The sequence below is a fragment of the Chelmon rostratus genome, chromosome 18 (genome assembly GCF_017976325.1).
Source record: "Chelmon rostratus isolate fCheRos1 chromosome 18, fCheRos1.pri, whole genome shotgun sequence".
NCBI classification, from domain to species: domain Eukaryota; kingdom Metazoa; phylum Chordata; class Actinopteri; order Chaetodontiformes; family Chaetodontidae; genus Chelmon; species Chelmon rostratus.
Window position 1 is genome coordinate 7,718,663 of NC_055675.1, and position 18,667 is coordinate 7,737,329.

The window sequence follows — 18,667 nt, forward strand, 5'->3', positions numbered from 1 at the left end:
ACATCGGCAGCCAGTTCTCACCTGGAGCACCTCAGCAAGGCGGCTATTAAGCTAATTGATCACAGAGTCAGTCATGTCTGGAGGAATGACACAGCCTCATAATGAAAGCACGGTGCACCTGGTCGAGGAGATGCCTATTCCTGTGTCAATGTGGAAGAAATGAACTCTTGACGAAATTGCACTAGCTGCCGCCAGGTCATTTTGGGGTTGTTGGTTTTCCCTTCCTCCTCTGTGGAAGGTCAGGACACATGAAGGTTAAAGTTATCCTAGATCATCACCTGCAGGGGAAAGCCTAGCTGGAGCTGTTTTGGTATCTGCAGTTCTATAGGGCTTTTATCTGGGCCACCTCTCCTTCCATCCCTCTTTTTCCGTTTGCCTAGAGCTGAGAATTGCCTGTGACATTCAGATATGATGGAGAGTGGTGGCAGGAATGGTCCACTGTTTGGAGCTGCGGAGAAAGTTGCGCAAAAGGTTTTTTGAAAGGGAAGGGTACTCCTGAATTGGGTGTTAAAAGCAGTGGCTGTGAATAAGCCTGCTGGATGAGTTCTACATGGCTGGGTCATTCATGGTCGGAAGATGGCAGACCTTGCTCCTGGTAATGCACAAGAATGCATGAAGAGGGATGTGGTTTCCATTAGCCGTCATGTTTGTTATGGTTTCTCTGCTTCCCCCTCTCCCACTACTCTTCTCTCTATCCACCCCACCCCCAACACGCACCCCACCGCGTTCCTCTCTCCTGCCACTCCCTCCCAGGAGGAGCAGAAAACCCGAGGCCCATTACCTGGGCCACAGCCCTGGGTTCATTCGTAGTGCATCACCACAAGGATCTGGTTCATGTGTAGTGTCTTCCTTTCATTCATAATTAAGTCATCTCAGTTTTTCCACGTTCACTCATCACTGTTTTTTTGCAAGTTAAATCAGCTGGGATTTTTTTTGCGACAGCCAGAAGAAATATGCTATTGATTGCTTAACTAAACATCAATGTCAGATTATTCTCTTGCTTTCGTAAAATGTCATAGATTTAAGTGGTGTGCTACTTTCCTGATTGTCAAAAACCTTTCTCTGCCTCTGTTTTTGGTGTGGTTCACCAGTGTTTTTCCACTGCCAGTTGACAAGATTCCTTATTCAACTGTTGAACTGTTTTCGGAAGAAAAGAATAATGATGCAGTCGCTGCATAATGTGTCCTCCGCGTCACTCAATAGCATGCCCAAGGCAACAGCTACCAGGCTGCATTCATGTAGATTGAACACTGCTGTGTCTTGCCTCTCCCCTGCCTTGTATCTCACAACGCAGTAAACTGACAGCTCCTCTCCCCATTGCCAATGTCAATCCATCACAAGACCTTGATGGGATATTTAAAGTCATAATAAACACTCCTGCTTCCTTTTACCTCAAGCTGAAGTAGTTACTGCGTAAAAGGATGGCCTGGATTTTTGCTCAGGACAAAAGGACAACAGACACACAGCCTGTGACATGCTGTTACGGTTACAATGAATGAGGAAGTAGGTCAATAGGATTACACCTTTTTTTTTTGTTTAAGAAACACAAAGCGCTATTGAAGACAAGTCTATTAACTTTAATTTCTCATCTGTGCCTTTTCTGGTTACAATGATGTAAGAGCTGCTGTGTATTGAAGGGAGATGTTTGGCCAACGTGTCTTGCATGTTAGCTGATATCCATAATATCGCCAAAGTATTTTTTTTACTTTACAACCCAGTTTTTGCCTTGTTGATTTTCTGAAGCTTTATTGAATGAGAGCTATTCTACGAGCCACCTACTTTTCTGGCTTAATTAATAGTATTAAATACAACCCTAAGTCCAGCTTGTAAACCCCCCTCCTTCTGTCATTCTCGCCTCATTTTCTGTTGACTGTGAAAATTGCTTTTTTTTTTTTTTTGTAGGCAAGACTGATGGTCTGAAGTCCAGTTTTCTTTTTTACCATCTACACCATTCAGCCGTCCTACTTAACTGTCTGAATTTGCTGCTATCTCCCTGCAGATTGTCCCTCCTCTATGTGCTCCATATTATAGAATTCCTACAAAATTCCTGAAAACCATCTTTCCTATCTTTGGTCCCAGCTTGCTCTCTGTTGTCAGCCATTCTCTCACACTACAGTATCCAGCCACTTCTTAAAAAAAAAAAAGTCTCTACATCCAGTCTAGGTAGAGAATTACAGACCAATTTTCCAAGCTCCCCTTTTTATTCTCTTAGTTTCCTCCACCTAAACCCCTGACAAAACAGGAAATCCTTCTATTGGTCTGGATAACGTCTTCTCCGCAGTTGATCAGGTTATTGGTCCATTTCACCCGAATATCAAATCTACTGTTAAGAATCTTGGTGTCATCTTTGGTCAGTATTTGACTTTTAAACTGACATATTTCTAGGCTAGTTCAGTCCTGTTTTCATCAGCTAAGAAATATCGCAGAAATCATATGTATGTTGTCTTCTGCAGATCTTGAACTTTTGAGTCACACTTTCATTTTCTCCCACCTTGATTTTTGTAATTTCCTCTACATGTGTCACAGTCAAGCTGCTCCAAACCGTTTGCAGTTAGTTGAGAATGCAGCTGACAGGCAATTAACTAGAACTAGCTGACACACATAACCCCTGTTCTTGCTTTGCTCCTTTGGCTTCCTGTAAAATTCAGAATAAACTACATGATTCTGTTGTTTTTTTTATAAGGCTCTGCATGACCTTCCCCCCAGTTACATTTCTGATCTCCTCTTTCCGTATTCCACTTCTCGACCACTTCAATCCTCCAATCTCGACCTTTTATCCATCCAGCGCTCCAACTGCTAAACAAAAGGTGATGGTGCCTTTGCTGTTTTAGCCCCAGCCCTATGGAATCATCTTCCCCCATCTATCAGATTTGCAGAATCGTTGGGTTGCTTCAAGCAACTTTTAAAAACTCACTTTAAAGGCAATCCTTTTTATAGATCACCACTCTGGGCTTTGTTGTTGTCTTTTGGTGTCTTTGTTGTTGGGTCTGTCTCTCATTCTGCTGTGTCTTACATTGTATTTTTACCTTATTTGTCCATTTTTTTTTATTTGTTGGTGTGTGGGAGACACTTTGTGACTGTGTGTTTTAAAAAGTGCAATATAAATAAGATTTTACCTAGTTAATTACTAACATTTCAGTGAGCTGAGAGTTGAGTGACACATGGACACACAGTTGGCCAGTTTACGTCACTGTACAAGCTGCGCTTTCAGTCCAAGTGTTTCGTAAACACACAAGTCTAGAAAAGGTTAAAAGAAGACTTTTCATTTTTTTCTTTTGTTGCTATTCTTGCTGATGTTCTCTCACATTTTCTTTTCCTTTCTCCCCTCCAAATTGGAAAATTGGAAAAGAAAACGTGGTCATCATATTGTGTCCTGTAATTGATCTGTCCATGTTTGGCAAATTGAGGAATTTCAAAACAGATTCCTATATTCAAATTAGTTAATTTATTTTCAATTATTCGTTTATATCAGTTAACATATATTGCACATTTCAGTTGACTTTCAGTTTACCACCACCTCTTCTGAACAGAATCTGGTACAGGCTGCAAGTGATGAATGGCATCTCAGTTCATGGATGCAGTATTTCTTCAGCTTCCTAAGGGACAGAATTAGAACACAGTGGTCAACATCAGAAAACAAAGCATCTGGCCTGAGACTGAAATGGCGATGTTATTATTAGTTATTAGAACTGGACACTTATTCTCCCCAAGCTACTTCTTGGCTACCAGGCGAAAACAATCTCGAGTTGCACTCTCTGACACCCCGAGGCGCTCACTAATAAAATCCATGCAAAACATGCAAAGCCCTGAGCGAATAAGCACTGAGCTTAAGCTGCCATTTTGTGGGCACAGATGCCTCTTGGATCATTGTGGCACCAAGCGTGAAATGAATGTAAAATCATCCATGATGCCTCTTGCTTCCATTTATTGTTTTAGGGTGCAGATGAGCTGACATCAGTGTTAGTGTCTCCAAAGATTCATTCTGTGTCTGTGGGTCTTTTCACTCGCAGCATATTTCTGTGCATAGTTGTTGCTGCGTGCTGAGTGTATACAGTTGACAAGGTTGGGTGGTGATCCCCTTCACAGCATTTTAATGTCTGTTTTTTATTACTGTGCAATGCAGATAACCATATATATTATTGTAAACAGCCTACATTTCTGCCTGAACCAAATGAGCCTTGAGAGCTGTACTGGAATGATTGAGCGTTGCTGCTCATTGCCTCTGTGCATGCCCAATGACTGCAAGCTGTGCTGCCTAAGGATGTTAGAAAGGTGATGGGAAGGGAAAAGAGAGAGGGAGTGAGTGATGGAGGGAGGCTTTTGAATGCTGGATAGAAAGAGGTGCAATGCTGACAATGCAAGATTATGATATATGGTTAGTGCCTTTAAAGAAGCTGGGCTTAGTGTTACACAGACGATGCCAGGGTAGGGCAAGGGTAAGAATTAAATATACTGCCAATGTGTAGGTGGCTGTCTAACACTGTGTTTCTTCACCTGATGTCAAAGCTCTATAATAGCTTACAGCCTTCATGCAGTGTCTACACGGTGAAATTTCTGCTGATTGATGGCTTAATCAGATGGATGGACCTCAAATGGCACATTCACTGTTTTGAAATTGTGTTTTTTTCTAGGAAAATCTGTCCATCACAAATTACATTCAGTGGCTTCCATGGGTGGTTTGGATTTTCACAAAGGATTGGCTGGCCTGCCATTCCAATTAAAGTGGATCTGGCGCTGTGCTTTCAATGATGAAAGATCTTTTCTTTTTTTTTTCTCTGTGTCTCTCCAACACTAAAGAGCAGCCCAACATCTCAGCATTTAGGCCGTTCTACAGACAGAAAATCATACAAGGCCTCCTGGGCTTTTCTCTCATTGTTTTTTTTAACCATAGTGCAGTCGATTAGTCAATTTCAGTAAACATCAGAAGCTAGTAAACTCCAAGCGGCCTAATGGGGTGCATTCCCTCTCTCTGCTTGGTTCTGATAAGTTGTAATTGACTGGAACAATTGCACAAACACGATGCATTAGTGCTTGATTAGTTGAAATGACTTATGGATTTGCTGGTGAGATCCAAATTGTCTGTTGGACTTTATGCACTCCTCAAACCCAGCTTGATGGAAAATGAATGGAATGGTGTCTTGTTTCTCAAGATCCACCAGTTTCTGTAGTATGGTTTGCATTTGAATGCTGTGATGTTTTGATCAGATTCATATTTAATATATATATTACCCTCTGTACTCTGGGAATGCCACAGGAAATATCACACTAGCCACTATTCTCTTAGATGTTTTACCTTTTTTGTTGTTTTTTGTATTTGTGTTCATACTCTTTAGAAATCTTCAGTTGAATAGTTTTGGTTTTGGTGGTTATTGGAACTGAAACTGATATGTCTTCTTTACTAGAATAATAGATAATCTTATGTCCAAGCATTCTGAACTTTCCTTAACACAAACTCAGCCATTCATGCTCGTATCTCTGGGGACTCTTTAAGAGATGGCCACATTCAGAGACATGAGCCATGCCAGGAGAATAGGAATGTGCGTTATCTGAGTTGTTAATTACGTCAAATTGCTGGTAGAATTGCACTTATCCAGGCTAATCGCCACATCTCCATCCGGAGATGAGATGCAAATTCTCCCAGCATAGCTGCCCTTTTTTCGACTAACCAGTCATTAAGGCATGTCACGAAAGTCAAGGACAGCAATGTAACTCATCAGCTCCCCAGGGCCTTAGTCAGACCTGCGCATGGTTTCGGTGTTATTTACCAAACGATCTTGTTTGTGGCATGTCAGTTACTAATGGTTCTATGTTCATGCAGCGTTAACATGACAAATTTCAGGAAGATCTTTTATATGTTTTATGAGCCATTTCCTCTCGAGTCATCTCTCGTGGCCCCGTCATGCCATTCAGGGACAAGTGGCTGTTTATTTCTCTCTCTTTCCCTCTTTCGATGGCCAGACATTGCACGGGCTCCTTACAAATGCAATCCAATGCCACCAAAAATTAACGTAGTTGAATTGCCGTCAGTCTGATGGAAACTGTCACCTTCACAAACTAAGATTTATTGCAGAGCTTCTGTATTATCACATTATGAACTTCCCTCGCAGTAAAGTCCGTTCACTGTTGCCCAGTCAGTGCAGAATATTGCGTATGGTAAAAACTATTGAAAGCTAAAGTTTACATTTTGCTGTTGGTTATTGCCCTTTGGAATTCGTAATTAAATTTGAGGTTTTCATGCTCGGAAATATGTGATTCGCAAATCTCAGTTCTGTTATTATATTCATGAAAAATTGGTTTGAAGATATGAAAAAGTTTTGAAATGTAATTATAAGTGTGGGAGGACTGGAAATATGAACTTCCCTTACTTCAGAAAATGTCCTGATAGTACAACTACTGACTTTGAGGGGAAGAATGTTTTCACACATAAGCATGAGAATACAGATAATCTCTTATTTCCAATACTGCTAATAACAACCAGTATCAAAATCACCTTTATATGCTATATCTGTTTGTATAGGTTTTGTCAGTGACGTTGAAAATGATTGTTGAACAATGAAATACAAACTGACCACCTTGAAGTAGAATGTTTTCATTGAGAAGAGAATTGCAATTTAGCTGTAGCCAAACATGATCTGGCTCACCAAAGTAGTTTTTATTGCAGAACAAAGTCAAAGCAGCAGCAGAAACAGCTTTCCTGGAAATTATAAAGCCCATAGGAGTATGCAGACATAGTGGCAAGGTACGAATGTATAGGAAACACCAGCAGCGCAAATGGCACTTAAGAATGAGCAACATCAGTTTGACATCTTAGAAAGGCCATAGAGTTGGTAATGGCAGTGCAAGAGCTTGGCTGACACATCAACAGATCAAGAGCACAGTGCCACTTGAACTGCCTGCCTGAGCTAGCAGACGCTCTTTATTCAGATGGACAGTTTACATACTCAATAAGAACATTTTATTGGAAATAAATATTAGGCAGGTCTTCATTTTGGTTTCAGGCTCTGTTTTGGCCTGTGGGCATTTTTGTTGAATTAGCCAAAGCAAGAGCTAGAGCAACCCACAGTAACACCTCCAACAACTCAAAGTCCAACACCAACTACACCATGGAGGAGTTTAAATTTGGATTAGCCGTAGTCTAGACAATGTCTGGGAACAGCAGTTAAGGACCCAGCATACAACTGAGCCTTTAGTCTGTTTTTCTCTCTAAGAGAATAACGTATGTAAACTCTTGCACTTACGAATTTTATTTTTACATTGTATAACAAGGTATATATAGTATGATCTAATGAAGAAAATCACGTTAGTAGAGTGAACTCTATATCTTTTGCAATAACATTATTCTGAAAAATGGACCAACCAACATTGACAATGAGTTGCCATCCAAGGTGGACCCCCCTTTTCAGCCCTTATTTGTGAGTGCAACAATGTATCTCATACACCATTGTTCCTTAATGCTGTTCATAACAGAAGGAGCCCATTGTCTCAACTCTTGAATATCACTTTTAAAAAGTAGATTCATTGATGTTGTAGCAGCAAAGGGCCTGAAAGTGATTTGAAGGCTTTCCAGAGAACTGAGCACAGCTTGATCATGTAAAGAAGCAGATGTTTGCTTTAGCGTTACCACGAAGGAGCAGATGATCATCAGGACACAGAATGTTGAAATTTGGGGCATGGAAGATGTGGAACAAAATAGTTAGGTTGAGCAAATTGCTCACAATGCGTACTAGTGATTTGTTATGACATCAAGCATGTGACTGAAATGTTGTGATGGGCGTGAGACGTAATCTTAATTTAATTTGCCTCCATATAAAAAGTCAGTCAATCTTAAAACTCATCTAGAAAGGTGTCTATGTAGAGCAAAGAATGAATCCATGTGTAAACAGTGTTTAATTTAATATCTTTTTCTGCTGAGTCCTATTATCATACAGCTGTGACGACCTGAATCCCTTAACAGACCGACAGGGTATCTAATTGGTGTCTAATCTAATCAGTTTAGCAGGTACGATGGCTATCCTTCACAGTGAATGTGATACGCCTTCAGATCAGGGCCTTTGTCAGATGATCAGCAGAATATAAGTTAAGATAGCAGCAACATTATATCCAGGAGTAGTCTAACTAATAAGATCCCAGTTAGGACCTCTATTTTTTGTATTTACACAGGTATATAATAAGATGTTTGAGTGGCTAAATTAATATATTTCCAGAGCTCTGCTAGTTGCATCAATTCTGAATATTGCAACGTTAGAATGTAAGAAAAGAAGATGTAGCCCAACTAAACTGTAGACACAGTATTGGCAGGCAATAACTACTTACTGCATTTCATAAATATACTCAAATCTCCAACATAGCAGTTAATTAGCACATCTTACTCTACTATTCTTATCATATGGAAACATAACTGTGGCTCTCATTACAGTGCACAGTGTATCCTAATGAAATGGAAATTATACCCATAAGCTGTGAGGATGTGGGATGCATTGCAGATCTAGTTCTCCACCTGAAATCAAGCTCCTATAGTGAAACACCCATTTGTATTTAACAGCAGTGTTTCATTTAACAGCTATTGGACACGTACTATATATATTATATTGACGTATGATATCTCATACATAAGTCAAATGAACCAACAGGTTCAGCACCTCTTTACCTCAGCGCTCCTGCCTTACAGCTTGCCTGTATGCATGTTTTTGCTGGGGGTGACAGACCTTTCCCCCAGAACGCTTTCATACCCCGCTTTGTATGTACGCGTGTGCGTGGGCTGACATCTTCAACAGCGCTTGGAGCTGCTGGTGCATTAGGGCATATCTGTCTTCTGAGGAGAGGGCACCACAGGCACCGTCATCCCACTGGCCATTTACTGAGCAGCAGAGAGGAGAAGGACAGAAAGATAGATGCTCTGACTGAATAATGTCTTCAGTTCCTCCACCTTTTAACTGTTTTCCTCTTTGTGGTAGCATTTATATCTGGTCAATACACTGTTAGCCCTTCAATGCATGTGACGAAGGTTTGACAATATACATTGCCCCATGACCTGCTGTCGCTTCTGTGTTGATATGTGATTCTTTCTTGACATTGAGGTCCATCTTAGTCGAGTAGTAGATGACTAGTAGTAGATATAAAATCTGCAAAATTTTGGCCTTATTGTTATGGTAAATGGCGAAGCCGCTTTACAAGAAGAGAGAGAGAACTCACACTGCAGTGGAAGGGAGCTACCCCCGTACGCCCGCAGGGTGCTGCCATTGCCATTGTGAGCAACTTGCTGTTCAGTGTCTTGACCAAGGACACTTCGACATGTGGACAGGAGGGGGTCAAACCGCAAACCCTGTGATCAGTGGACAACTCGCACTACTTCCTGAGCTGCAGCTGTCTCATCCATCCATTACATTTCATAGCTTTTGTTTAGGCTTTTAACTTAAGTCTCCATTATGTTAAGTTAATGTTACATGACAAGATGTTTGGCAGTGTTGCACTGCACGTGTGAACAGGAGGTTATTTATTGTAATTATGGCTTAATGGAATCAGTCTTTTTGTGGTTAGGTGGTGGGGTGGGATTTTCTCCTTGTGTTACTGTTTGGATTGTGCACAGAACAACAAGATATAACTTGTGACTGAGCTTTAGAGGTGCTGGTAGGCGGTTTTGTGTTATCTTTATGCTTAACTAAGCTAGCCATTTTTTGGCTCGAGCTCCAAACTATTCCTTTGAAACAAGCAGTGTGGTGTGGGTGTGTAGGCCTTTATGTGAGAGAAAGGGAGAGAGGAAGTGAAGGAGGGAAATAGGAAGGGAGCATCACAGCAACCGAGGGAAGTGACTGATTTCCTTCATTTCAAAAAGCAAGGATTGGATCATTTATTGATCTGGACATTTCATTAAGTGTCAGTGTGAAGTGTCACACCAGGTGACAAACGGCTGTCTTCCTTTCACAACCTAGAGACCCCGAGGCCCTGTGTCACCATGACGGGCTTTCTGCCTCTCTTTCTCTCCTGTAGTGTTTCCCATGTGGTCTCCTGTTTGCTTTTCACCCATCCTTCCTGAAACAGATGTGGTACATGCTGCTGCTCAGTCGCATGTTTCAGTGCGGAGTGATGTTGAGGATTGGAATGAAGGCTTAAAATGTGAATATAAAAAACACAAATGAAAAGGAACAGATTCAAATATGAATAAAGCTATATAATTTAAGGTTAACGCTGAGTTGATACTTGAGATACTGACTTTTGCCCCTGACTTTAATAGAAGTCATTTGAAATTCAGCTGGGCTCTATGCTGGACTGATTAATAGTCCTAAATAATGCTTAGAATTTTGTAAATAGCTTTTCGACAGCAAATGCATCAAGGAGAACGCATTTAAAAGTTAATATAACATGTATGATGGTCGTGTATCATCTTGTTTTTATAGTTTATGTGCATATTTCTATCGACAAAATTTCAATTATTTAGTTTAAGTCATCAGGAACCATTGAATTGGAATTTGTTCAACAGACACGGCAGTGGATGTACAGCCTTTGCACTGTGTTAACTCCAACTTAGTGGAATGATTTAGATCCACAGGGTGACATTATAGAGAGGGGAAAATATCGTGTTCAAGAACAAGCTCTTATAGTTAATGCTTAGAACAGCTAAACAAAAGCAGGGACAGAATTTATAGTCTTTGCTGTGAATACGTACAACATTTAGCCGTGTCCATGATCATGAATCTGAATTTCTTCCTTTTCTTTAGTAAAACATAAAAGAAAGACAATAAATACATTCAGGAAAGTCATTAAGCTGAAGTACTTAAGCTTTGAAGTAACTAAATCACTGTTTCAAACACTGTCATTAAGTTTGGTCACTTATTTGTGAGTATTTTGTAGCCCCTGTGTACTGTTAATGTACAGTCCATCAACCGTCTGCTGGTTAATAACGTTGAAATCATGCTAACTTTTTTATCATAATAATCATATCATACACAAGTGGTGGATCCTCCGGTGCTGATACAGTATGCCATTAATTACACGTTAATTTACCACAGCGGGAGGTGGAGAAAGCAGTTTGTTTGTTTGTTTGTTTTTTTACATTAGATGGAAAAAAAGAAAGTAGTAATTTCCCCCCCATGTGAATTCTGATAAGTTTAGCTAGAAATAACTTCAGAATTTCATTTCTTTAAAACTACTGAACATGTTTAGAAAGAAAACATCCCAGTCTATCTGTGCCGCCATTGAAAAGGGTGAGTATGTTTGTTTAGTTCTAGATTGTGACACAACTCCTTACTCCCAAGCTCCTCCCCATCAGTCGCAGGTTATGCGAGCAGGGTGGATCAATACTTCATTAATGTTACTAGATTGAGGCCCAAACTGCAGTCGATTCCAATGAACCAGGACCATGATGCTGGGTTGCGCCTGCGACCATGCACATGCTGGGTCTGCAATGCGAGTAACTCCACTTATATACCGTATGTGTGCATAAGCACGCACACAGCCTGTTTGTTGCAATCAACAATTCAGAATGATCATCTGCAGATAAGAATTGGATCTGTTCCAGAAGTGTTTAATTAGGTTGAGACCAGAGCCTCCTCAGCATTTATACACATCCTGATTTATGGTCATTGCTTGTTAGTAGGATGCAATGCACAGGTCTGCATTTCTTACGTTTCTCCAGTCATTTGTCTAGAATTTTACTTTCAGTTGCTCCACAACAATGTATTCATTCTTTACAGAATCATGTCTGAATCATTGATTGACATGTTGATAAAGAAAGTAAACATTCATATTTCAACAAATGTAATTCATTAATTTAAGTGCTTAACAGCTGTGATACAATCACATATTTGACATTAGCCTCAATAATAGCTTTAATCCGCTTTTACCCATAAACTAACTTTAAACCTTCATCACGTTGCCAGAATGACTCTCATATCTCACATGCTGTCCCATGTCCCATATTTTTTTCTCACTCAAATTTGAAAGTCTAATATTTTTCAATTTTGGAGTCGCAGGTTTTCCCTCCGTTCTGCTTCCAGTTAAGCTCAGATCTGTAGACCTCATTCTGTGATGATTGTGAATCTCAAATCAACTGGACTGTGCTGCTACCAGAATGCACACAGATCCCATATTGTTGTTAAATTACATATTTGAACACTCACACACACACACACACACGCACAAAATACAGTTATTGTCACATATTTTCTCTGGCACTTGTTTTCCTTTGGTCCCAAAACGTTGTAATATATTTCTCAGCTTGAGCGTACCCCAGTGTTGGCCCAGTGTCCTAAATGTGAATCATGGTGGAGAATTAAAGAGCAAGCATTATCTGGAGGCAAGTAAAGTATTGTTCATTGCCATGGAAACAGACACACACACACACACACACACACACACACACACAAACACACTCAACAATAAGGAGGGAAGTAGGTTAGTAAGCAGCAGAGCGTCTGTCCAGGTTAGTCTGTGTGTATTTGGACTGATTCGGGTGACTGACTCTACAGACTATTCCTACTGAAACTAGCTTGTTGTTCTTTAAGATGGGTGGTTAGACGAAATATCTCACACATTTAAGAAAGGAAGACCTGCCCAAAAGAGATAGGAGTTAGTGCATATGTACAGGCTGTTATCAGTGCACCTCATTAACCAGTAAAATCTGCATCCTCTACTTTTCTTTCAAAAGGAAAACTGATCACCTCATAACATTGTCTGGAACTATGGTGGATTTAATGTTTCAAGCTTGAAGCTCAGTGAGATGATTCAGATGGCGACTGTTTCCATCGCTGTGGTCTGTTGTCACAGGTACATTTTAAAATGAATCAGTTCAGCTGGTGCTGATATCCAGAGACGTGCTTCACAGCATTTAATTACTGTATGTGTCATGATTTTAGCTTCCACACCCAGTAATTGCAAAGCAGTTGCATTTATTGTTCCTCACACCATTGAGAGTTATAATCCGTGTCTGGAAATGTGTTAGGATCATCGTTTTAGACATACAGCTTTAACTATGCAGTAAATGTCGAGGCTTCATGAATTCTTTTTTTCTTCAGCCAAATGCCCATTTTAAAAAGTGGGCAGCCACTGAGGAAATGGAGGGCTGAGATCAGATTTACAATTTGTAAAAGGACAATGTGTTTGTCAATAGATATGGGAGCTGGTCTCAATGAGATGTTTTTTTTCTGTATGCTCTGGGCCTGTTTGACATTTTGGGGAAAATGTTTAGGACCAGTTCCCTGGCAACCTAGTGGAGACCAGGAAGTTACTGGTCCTGACCAAGAAATGGCCTGACACATAAACCCCTGTAAAATGGTGAGTTGTTTTTTGTACACTTACGTTTTTTGTGCGGATTAAACAAATATGATTGAACATATTAATTAATGATCTTTAGAGGTGGTTGTAGGCGAGTTTTGTTATCTTAGGACAGAGCTAACAGATAACCAGCTGTTTGCCTGTAGCTTCATATTTACAGTACAGGCCCGGGACAGATTTTTAGTAATCAAGGAAACGGTGTTTAGAACCAATATTACCATCTGTATTTATTTGCTAACTTTAGCTACTAGTGACTTACAGGTTTAGATTATTAATACAAACTATATATCAACAAATAAACTATGGTGTATTACTAGAGATCAAGCTACCTGGCTGTATGTGAAGTAATTAAAGTAGCAGCAACATTAAACTGATGCACACATTAATGCATCAATAATTATAATCCAGTAATATAATACATATTTTTCTGAAATTTCCCATCCTGCACTTTTGCTTTTGGTACTTTTAGAATCTTTTAATAGTAAATACTTTTTCACTCAATATTTTGAATTGATAACTTTTATTTTAAATTATTTTTACACTGTGCTATTGCTACTTTTACTTAAATAATAGATCTGAGTCCTTAAAGCATATATTTAATTTAATGCTATTAAAAGAGAACAGAACAAAGAACAGAAACGTAAAGTGCTGAGACCCCCCAGCAGCATCTTATGAAGTTAACTGAAAATAGCTCCCCCAAGTTTTACAAAATCAATAAATTAAAAACAAATAAATAAAACTAATAGAGAATTAAACTATTAAGAGTCCTGTCCTCAGTTAGTCGTCCCAGTCCAGCAGCACCAGATTGTGGTGCAGAAAGCAGAGCTTCTCAGCAGCTCCAGTGAGATGACTTCTGTACTTCAGTGAAGACGTGCTCACTCAGAACGGACAAGAGTCGTTCTAGTTCACTGTATATCACTACAACTAAGTGCAATATTCAGAGACTCTGGCAGGAGAGCGACTGATTTAAAAGGCATCGTTTTCGCCTCCATTGAGTAAGATCCTGTTGGCTAGTGACTTCACACATTTTCAGTGGGGTCACTGGGAAACCAGGCGTGCATGTTGTTCTGAGAATTGTAATAAGTGATGAATATCGGATTCGATAATCGGCAACCCCAATACAGATATGTGAGTGGTATATCAATCTTCTGAAATAACTCTTGGCAAGAAAGTTAATAAGCACATTTCCAAAATTGTCAAGCTTTTCCTTTTAAAGACAGAATGTTCCTCCTATGTTAAACTTGGAGGTTAATTTGTCCAAGATGTTTTTCCTTTTGCATAATGTAGACAAATTGAACTGATTAAGAATTTAAATAGAAGCAGTTGGAGAGATTGCCCGGATTTATATAACTAGCTTTAGGGTATACAGTGAGTATGAGTTCGTACTGATGTGTTGTGGCATTGTGCCCACAGACCTATCATACAAGTTTATCTGAGATGGACACACTTTATCCTTGTATGTGCTTGTGTGTCTCTGGAGCATATAGAGGTAACAAATAACCTACACTGAATTGCATAATTCTGTGTGCAAAATTGGACATGGCATGCTAGATTTCCTTGGACACTCTTATTATTCTACTACACCGTAGTAGTAGAAATGTAACTGGATTATTCTGACCAAGGCTGTGGGGCTTTTACTGATTCCGCTGTGCTGCACAAACAGTGGATCAGTCTGGCCGTGTGCACCTGTGGAAGGGAAATCTTCCATCACAAAGTTTTATTTCACAGAACATTTCCTTCCTTTGTCCTCTCTCTCCGTAACTTTCTGTCGGTGAGCTGTGATCTGATTACTCAATACTAGGAATTATTAAATAAAGAAATCAGTGAATCAGAGGCACTGATTCACAGTTCCACCCAAAGGCATTGCTAGAGTATGCCGCTGAATTGTCCATCAGTGTCACTGGACTGATTTATTTATTTAATACTTGCTGGTACGGCAGTTTGGATACTCTCCTGGGGCTTTCTGCGCTCAAAAACTATATTTGTCCGTGTGGGCATGCATGTGCACGTGTGCGTACACACACACACACACACACACACAGATACTGTTCTAACATGTACATTTAATGGCAACTTGAAATATTTCTGCCACTGCATGAATCTTGTATGGGTTAGACACTTTTAATTAATACAAAGTGCTCTGGTTCTCTTTCCCTTCCTTCCTTCCCTCCCCCATCAGCATATCTCCCCTCTGTGGTTGGCTGTTCATGCTCTAACAACTTTCATGCATTATTTAAGAGCTGACTATGACGAGTCATTTGCTGCCATTCTGTCTCACCTTTTCCTCCCTTAGGAGCACGCTTCATAGCTTTGATGGTGATAGCTGACCTCATCGAGACCTCTTTCACTGAGTTGTGGATTGTTTGTTTTGGTTTGTGAGTGTGCAAAAAAAAGAAAAGATAGTGCATATCCAGAGAGGGTTAAAGGAGAAAATGGGAGTCAGCAGAAAATTAGCTACTATGCTTCTTTTTTTATTAGGCTCTGCTTAGAACAACCATGCTGAAGTTTGACTTTACTTGGCAGGATTTGTTAAAAGAATAATATAGATATAAAAAAACAGAAATGTAAAACTCTGAGCAGAAAAATTCTCTACTGAATTTGAAAAGAGTCGAGCTATGACTAATTATTGGACATTACAAGGTGACAGTTCTAAGTTAAAAAAAAAAAAAAAAGTTGGTCAAAATTGACCAGCTGACAAGATGAGAAAAAGACACATTCAGACACACAAAGAAGCATTATTGATAGGACGCCAGATTGAGAGATATCCAAGAAGCCTGGCATGTTCGCTTCGTCTTTGTTCTTGCTCTCTTTTTCCAGCTCTGGTCCCGCAGTTACAGCAGAGCAACTATCCCATGTGCCAGTCATGCCCGAGAAAGACTGCAGATATCTGCCTGCTCCATAGCTTACCCTACGGCTGTCTCCTCCTTCCAGATCAGATCAGGAGGAACTGAAAAGCAATGCTGAAGACTGCCTTAAAACTCACTCTGCCAGCAGCCCCTGTACCCACTTGAGAGAAGCTCTATGACAGACTGGGCATGATGGCCGGTGGACAGGCTGCCGATCACTCCAGCATGCCTTGGCAGTGGGAGAAGTGTCTCATTGTTGCTTTGAAGCTCCAGCTCTGGTGGCTTCCTGCAGAAGGAATACCGACCAGTTCCTCTTCTATTGTTTTTAATTGCCCTAAATACCAGTCTGTGTAGATATTTGTGGAATATTTGCAGGAGACCGGTGGACCTTTTGTGTGATGTAGTGTTGTTGTCTTATGCATGCAGAATAGTAGTAGCTCTGTTTTTGAAAGGTATCCATTAGTCCCCTAGTGTGATGACAGAGCAATGCTTGAACACATGGTGTATTATGAAATGAGAGTGCATTGAACATTTCAAGGCAGCACTTCAGCACATGCCACTGTGAGTTTACGCAAAGTCTATGAAAAATTCGAATGCTCTATGTTTTGGTACCCTGGCAAGCAGATGACAAACACTGTCCATATTCTTTATATATCTTTGCTTTTCTGGCTTTGTCAGCTTTATTAGACAGATTGATAGTGAAGAGGTGACAGGAAATGGGGAGAGAAGCTGGAGAGAGAGAGAGAGGCCATGACATGCACCAAAGGTCACTGGCTGGAATCAAAATGGTGACGTTGCGGTTTTGCAGCATGCACACAGTGCGCAGTAAGTGCCGCCAAGGTGGTAACAAAATACAGTCTTCCCCCCCCCCCCCAGCAAGTACTCCTTGTCCTTGAAAGTGTTCATGATACAATATAATACATACCCAAAATGTAGCAACTGCATAAACACATGTAAATTGCTGTTTGTTACAATAATTGTACAGCGTGAGCTGGCACCAAGTGTACTCTGTTCCCCTCTGGGTCGTCTGGTGTGCTGGTTGTGCCTGACAGGAAATGTGTGGCTGCTCATTATGAGGGTCACCTGAGAACACCGTTACTGAAGAGGAGGGTTCTGAGCTCACCAGCAAGCACTGGTTGACTCATTATCCTTTTTTTGTTGTGTTTTTGAGATAAAATATAACTTTTAGTGTGATTGTTCTCCTTGATGTTCCCTCTCTATTATGAACGAGTACTTAACGCTTCATTTTTCTACCTTACTCTGATGTACATGCGCAGTGTGCATAATTACGTCTTTAGAGTGAAAAGATGAGCCCTGGTTAAAAGCATTGTGGGTGGGGTTGACAGACAGCATGCATCATGCTTTCTTGTCAGTGTTTGCCTGTTCATATCTTTGTGGGGAATATGATGCAGATACAGATTATATAATGAAAACCTTTTGTTGTATTGAGGCAAAATCTTTGCTCAAAGCATGCAGGGAGCAGACTGTGCAGTGTGATCTATGTTAAATAAGATAATTGGAGAGCATTTAGCCCTTTGAGAACCAGGCTGACGTATGTTATTAATTCTGCATAAGATTTCACTTTGGCAGACTTGGATCGTTCCAGGGGCCCTTGACAGAGTTATAATCGGGAGGACTTTATGTATTTTAATGAGTCCATCGTGATCTAGGGTCCATATCCACATCTGAGCTCTTTTACACACACATACATACAAATCGAATCTTTTTTCCTTTTTCAGGTAGTTATTTTATGAAAGGATTTCTGTTTTTATCCTGGTGTTATGCAACGTCAAAAGCTGTCTGATGTGATTCAACTGATGATTTTAAACTGTCAAGGCCTTTTGGTGCCAAAGACCCCAATGGGTTTCTGCAGGGTTAAGGTGCTGTTACTGACAGGTCATGGCATTGCCACTCATTGTCAGGTTCAAACCCTTGTGTCCCTAGGAAACTGCCCTGTTGTGGTCCCTGTGTGTTTTCTGTTTCACGCTGCCTTTCCGGTCTGCTCCTCTCTCTGACTTTGTTGCTCTCCTGTGTATCTCAGTGACTGCTTGGGAAAAGCAGTAAATGAAGGCAAATGCCTTGAAGTTTCACTGCATTTAGCACTCTTGCTTGCTTGCTCTGACACTTTTACTGCACTCTCAGAGAGCAGGCTTTGGTTTTCCCCTTCCTCTTAAAACCCCAAGCACCATCTGTTGTCATTAGTGTCCAACATCCATGATATAGCAGTGCTGCTGTCTCAGTCTGCCTCTCTCTCACAATCCCTTGTCACCCACTGCCTGCAACTTTTTGAGGAAGGCCAAACGTCCAGATTTAAATACAGTCCACTTGCAAGCTAAACTATGAGGCTGTGTATGGAAGGAAATGTGTTTCAGAGAGAGAATTGTGACAAATTATGTTTGGTTGTGTACTTTTTTGTCTTTTGCTTCTGTATGTTTGTGTATGTACTCACAGCTTAAAAAAGAACTTTTAGTATTATTTATTTTGTTTTTATTTTTTTTACTTTTTAAGGTAAAGAATGATTTGAAGGTTGTTAATAGGAATCCGATGTCTGA

At 40.3% G+C, this 18,667-nt stretch overlaps 1 protein-coding gene across 2 annotated transcripts in view; it reads left to right on the forward strand.

The window, feature by feature from the left end:
• atad2b (ATPase family AAA domain containing 2B) overlaps positions 1 to 18,667 on the forward strand; it is a 70,298-nt gene that overhangs the window by 28,128 nt on the left and 23,503 nt on the right. The window lies entirely within an intron of this gene.